This window comes from Manis javanica, chromosome X (genome assembly GCF_040802235.1).
Source record: "Manis javanica isolate MJ-LG chromosome X, MJ_LKY, whole genome shotgun sequence".
Classification (NCBI taxonomy): domain Eukaryota; kingdom Metazoa; phylum Chordata; class Mammalia; order Pholidota; family Manidae; genus Manis; species Manis javanica.
The window spans coordinates 117,739,931-117,745,546 of NC_133174.1; the positions used below are offsets into that span (position 1 = coordinate 117,739,931).

The 5,616-nt window shown below is 45.2% G+C and overlaps 1 non-coding gene across 1 annotated transcript; it reads left to right on the top strand.

Moving 5' to 3' along the window:
- The first annotated feature begins 797 nt into the window (after positions 1–797).
- Positions 798–908, top strand: LOC118972553 (small nucleolar RNA SNORA16B/SNORA16A family). Its single transcript, XR_005061593.1, has one exon. It is a non-coding gene; the product is annotated as a small nucleolar RNA SNORA16B/SNORA16A family (small nucleolar RNA).
- Positions 909–5,616: the final 4,708 nt, after the last annotated feature.

Below are 5,616 nucleotides of genomic sequence, written 5' to 3' on the forward strand. Positions count from 1 at the left end.
AGCTAACCTTTGCAAACAATATGGCTTCTCTCTCACTTACCAACTTTACATTTCCCTGTATGGCCCCGGAAGATGACTGGTTAGCCAGAGACGGGTAAGATTCCTCAAGGGAGGAACAACCTAAGACAGGCACAGTCACAGGGGGGCCATCAGGTGAGAAATCGGGGAACAACAGTGGTGAAGCTTAGAATCTCACCCACCCCTGTTTTGAGAGAAAGCTTCTGCATCCGTGGATGTTTTATTGCCCTTGTCTAGCTCGGATTAGCACATAGTCTACAGGCACACACCTGATCATCTACAATTGCTCTCTTACAACACTAAACTATGTTTTCTAACTTTATCTTGCATCTACCTACCACTTCAGCATTTTATTAAAAATAAAAATAATAATAATAATAAAGGGAGAAATGTGGGATCCACATATAAATCAAGTATAAAAATCAAACGAATATTCATATTTGACCTGATTGTTTATAGGTCATAATGCGTGATCAAAACCGAAAGTTTCTGTGATGAATGCCCTTGTACTGTTCACCATGTAAGAACTTATTCACTATGTAAGAACTTGTTCACCATGTAAGAACTTGTTCGTTATGCTTCAGAAGATTGGAGACTGACGAGAATTAGGCTTGAGATGGATTAATGATTGTGCATTGAGCATTGACCCCCTATACAGAATTTTGTTGTTGTTAACAACCATTTGATCAATAAATGAGAGATGCCCTCTCAAAAAAAAAAAAGTCATCTAATTAAAAACTTGTTCAAGGTAAGTTTTTAAACAACATTTAAACAAAGTGAGTGGCCCTTATTGGAGCTGCAGCGGCTGCCACGGAGCTGCTGTGGTCACAGAAGGGCCCAGCCGTTCTGTTTGCTGTAACTGGTCTGCAACATTTCAGGAAAAGACAGTTACCGCTGTACCTGCCATTGCTTAGGTAGGGACACAGCCCTTCATTTAAAATGACATGGTTCCAGAGGCCAGCAGAGGCATTCCGTTGACAGGGTCTTGCATATAGTTACCAGAATAAGGTTTTTAGAAGTGGCTTGTGAAGGCCAAGAACCAGGACGGAGGGGCAGACGGGAATGCCCTTGACATGCGTGCTGGGAAAATTCAGGGGCAGACGGCACAGATCTCGGCAGTGCTGTGGGTCATCGCCCTGAAAAACTTCAGGCATCCGTTCGAGGACCAAAGGCCTGTCAAACCTTTGATTCTGAAGATCAAAGGAGGGAACAATCAGATCATTCAGGACAATTGTGCTCTTGTCTCAGCTGTGCCATGCGAAGGTCCTCGGGTGACTGGAGCTGAGCTTTCCGTTGATGACAGCTCTGGGGCCATGACAGCAATGGAGCGCAACCGCCTGAGGCCCCGGTTATGCCAGGTTTCCTAGCAGCGTCTTATACTGAAGACACCAGCTTGCTGCTGGAGCTGAGCTTCGGTGTAAAGTCTGTTACCAGGAAAGCTGCCTTCATCTGTGATTATGGATGTATAGAGCTGGGGGAGAAACACTATAGGCGGAGGCAAGCGAAGACAACAGGCTATTTTAGGTGGAAACAGGGACCTCTGTATTTCTGCTGAAGCTGGTACCTGGCATATAAGTCAGCAATAACAGAATCAAAGTGAAGAAAAAACAAAAAAAGCAAATTGGGATGGGGGAATCAGTAGTAGCCCCATTCCCGTAGCAAGAACAAACAGTAAGAAAATGTAAGAGAATGCCAGGGTCCGCAGTGGATGTATTATGGATCACAACCTCTAGAGGTGAAGCTTGCTGCAGTTGATATAGTGAGTTAGTCCAGAGCTAGGTGTACAACGCAGGTTTCCTTAGTGCTGTAGGAAAACTGGGTTCCCCAGCCACAGGGAAAACTTGAAGTGACAGCAGGAGGCAATGAACCACTAAAGCTGAGAAATGTGCCAGAGGTCAGTCACAGCTTACCCAGTGAAAGTGAGAGAGAGAAGGCATGAGGCTTATTAGGAGACTACAGACTGTGTCAGGTTGAAGGTGTTCAGGAAGAGGCTGGAGCACTTTTGCCTTCTGTGAGGCCTCCAGTGCTGCTACCTGTCACTTAGAATTCCCCTAAAAGCTGTGTGACAATTAGAAAAGGAAATTAAGCACTTTATTGGTATCCGTGGAGTCCTTGACTTTAAGAGGCCCGTTGCCATGTTCAGCACTTAGAACAGCAGCAGTAACAAGCTGTTCTCTCTCTTCAAGGTATACTTTTTAATAATTGCTTTACTTGGAGAAGCTAGGAGAGAGGCAGCAGAAGCCAAGTCTGGCTACTCTGAGTAAAATAGGAACTTCCTGGAATGGTATGGTCAGGGGTACACTGGTCAGTGTCTAACAACCAGCTCTTCAGAACCAAAAAAAGTCTGATTTCCGGTGTTCATTTATTTCCATCAAATAAATAGTCCCACCATGGTCTATGGCAAGCTACCAGTGTGACATCATCTGGCTCACAGATTTCCTGGCAAGTTACCCATGGCCCACGGTGCTGACAGGGAGGGAGCTCACAGGATGAGAGGTGGCAGAAGAACCAGGCAGTTCCAGAGGGTCTCCACACACTGGGCAGGTCAACACCACATTAGCCTCTCGACACAGATCTCTACACCACCCCAACCGCCCTTACAGTTTTTATGCCTTTAGGGGGCAAGTCCCTCATTCCCCTCAATATCCACAAACTACGTAATCCAAAGTCAATGGCCATGGCCACCCAGTTACGGCTCCAATTACTTTTCCTTATGGGCCCCAGTTCATACTGGCAAGCCTCAAATTGCAAGGTCCCTTCCTGCTGGCTCCTCAACTACAGAAAACAAGTTTGTAACAAGAAATGGTGGCAACATCTGAATTCAGGGCTGCTTGTGTTTTTTGTTTTTTGTTTTTTTTGTCTTCTAAGAACTTTGTATTGTGGAAATTCACACATGCATTCTGAAATAGAGAGAGTAGCACAATGAACCCGCAATCTCAGTGATCATCAACCTATGGCCAATTTTGTTCCATCTATATTCTCATAGTTTGTTTTTAAGGAAGAAAAGCATCACAAGAAAGATCAGCAGAGTGGTCAAGACTGTTACTTTGAATTGGAATAACCTGGTAAAATAATAATACTTACAATTTTAAGACAAGCTATAGGTTAGGCACTTTACATTAATCATCTCATCAGATGGTCGCAATGGCCCTGCTAGATCGCAGGATTGCCTGTGTTTCAGATGAGGAAACTGAGGGCAGGGAAAGGTTAAAAACTTGCCCAAAGTCAAAAAGCAGTGGCAGACATAGAACTTAAACTTGAAAGCATATAAACTACCTTGTAGGCAAACTGTTGGCAGTGGTTGTCTGGGGATGGTGGCATTGTGGGATTTTATTCTCTTCTTCTGCTTCGTTTTTCCTTATTTCTCTTTAAGTAACATTCCTGGGCAGTGTGTCAGGGCAGATACACTGGTGGGGACCATGTGCTTCTTCCCAGGCACAACCGGTTTGTGATCAGTGCTTCCTCCGGAAGCAGCTGCGAGGAGACCCAGTTCAGCAAACTTCTGGGCTTCTGGGAGGCTTGTGAGGCTCAGGGTAGAAGTGAACCCAATAGTCATCATGGAACTATGGCTACCATGTTCCCAAATGTGGTCTGAGCTCACTAGACTGCATCCAGATGAGCAGAGCAGCCCAGCCAAAGGAGTAGCTGCTCGATGCCCCTGCACCACTCTGGGTGCAGGGGTGACCCCAAGGCCCAGAAGGCTGACCAGGAGAGTGGTCAGCACAGATCCCATGCTAAGGAGCTGATTCCTCAACACCTACTCTGTGCCAGATCTTAAGTTACAGTCCCTGCCCTCAAAATGCTGAGTCACGTGGCCCGTGGAGGCCCAGGAAGAGCTGAGGAAACTGGGGAGTATGTTCAGCCTGAAAAAGAGATGGTACCGTGGCTCTGGGGAAGGAAGAGGCTGAGCAGAGTCTGACACTTGCTTTAAACTCTTGCCTGTATATACAGAGGAATTGCCTTAGCCTATGTTATTCCAAAAGGCAGAATAATTCATACCTGGCGAGCACAGCAAATGCAGTCCACAAACATCACTGGGAAAGGCTATAATAGAGAATTCGCTAGGCCTCCTGCAATGGGAGAGAAATAATTGAGAAAAAGTGAACGTCTGCATTGAGCTGAAGGTACCAGGAATAAGCCTTGCAGGCAGGCATATGGCAAATATCTCTCTTTTGTCCACCTAGCATTCACCTCTCCTGCCCTTCATGTGATCCTGCTATACTGCCAATCACTAGCTGCCATCTCCTTAAATTCAAGGCTGGGTGAGTGACCCAAGCTAGACCCATTAGACTCCCTCTCCTAAGAATCTGGCTAAAGTGGAAATGCATATAAAGGCCAAAGGGGATGGGAGTTGTGTGACCCAGTGATAGAGTCCTAAAGAGGTGGCTCACGGGTTCCCACTCAGAAGCTTCTCTGGTTTCTATCCTCCCAGACCCTCGTGTGTGAGCTGAAGTGAGAATGTGGTGAGAGCAGCAGTGTACCTCACCCCACTCAGGTGATCAGAACTAGGTCCAGAGGTTAGGGCTGGCCCAGTACTGGGCTATAACCACTGACCTCCCTCTGGCCTGTGGTCAGGGTAGGATCTAGAGCCTGGAACAGAGTGGAGCTTGTAGCCCTGGATCCCTTAGTAAATGGTCTCAACTGGGTGAGTGCATCAGTCAGGGTTTAATTCAAGAAGCAGAACCACTAGGAGTGGCACCAGCCTCTAGTAGCCACTATATATACATATGGATTCTACATATATATAACCTATCTATCTATCTATATCTATCTATCTATGTATCTATGTATCTATCTATCTATCTATCTATCTATCTATCTATCTATATATATATATATGTATGTATATATAGGTTATATGGTCTTGTTACAGAGATTTGATATTACAGTTGACCTTTGAACAACATGGGAGTAGGGGCCCCGGCCCCACTATGCAGTCAAAAATCCATGTATATGTTTGACTCCCCAAAACTTTACTAATGGCCTACTGTTGACCAAAGCCCTACTGATAACATAAGCAGTCAGTTAACACATATTCTGTATATTATATGTATTATATACTATAGTCTTACAATAAAGTAAGCTGGAGAAAAGAATGTGTTTTTTTCAAATTGCTGCAAATCCCCCCAAAATTTTACAATATATTTATTGAAAAAAAAATCCACATTTTAGGTGGACCCATGCAGTTCAAGCCCATGATGTTCAAGAGTCAACTGTATACAATTTGGGGAGCTGGTTAAGCAGTCTCTGGGTCTCTAGAGGACTATCGTCTTCGTGTCTGATATTACAGCTTGAAGTTCTCGGGGCAGGCAAGATGGATGCAAAGTGCAGATGAGCAAGAACACACTGAAAACCATAAGCATAGAGCAATGTCAGACCTTGTCAGTTCTTGTACCCTCTGACTTTGACAGTATGGGTGTCCTGCGGAGCACATACACCTGTCAGAGGAGCTGGAAAAGCTGAAGAGAAATCCAGGGGCAGATGGAGCAGTTGCAGGCCCAGCCATTGCCTCATACTAACAAGGTAAGGCAAGAGATCAGCAATATGGATGAGCTACAAAATGGCTGCTGCTTTGGCACATGAAAAGATGCTCCACAT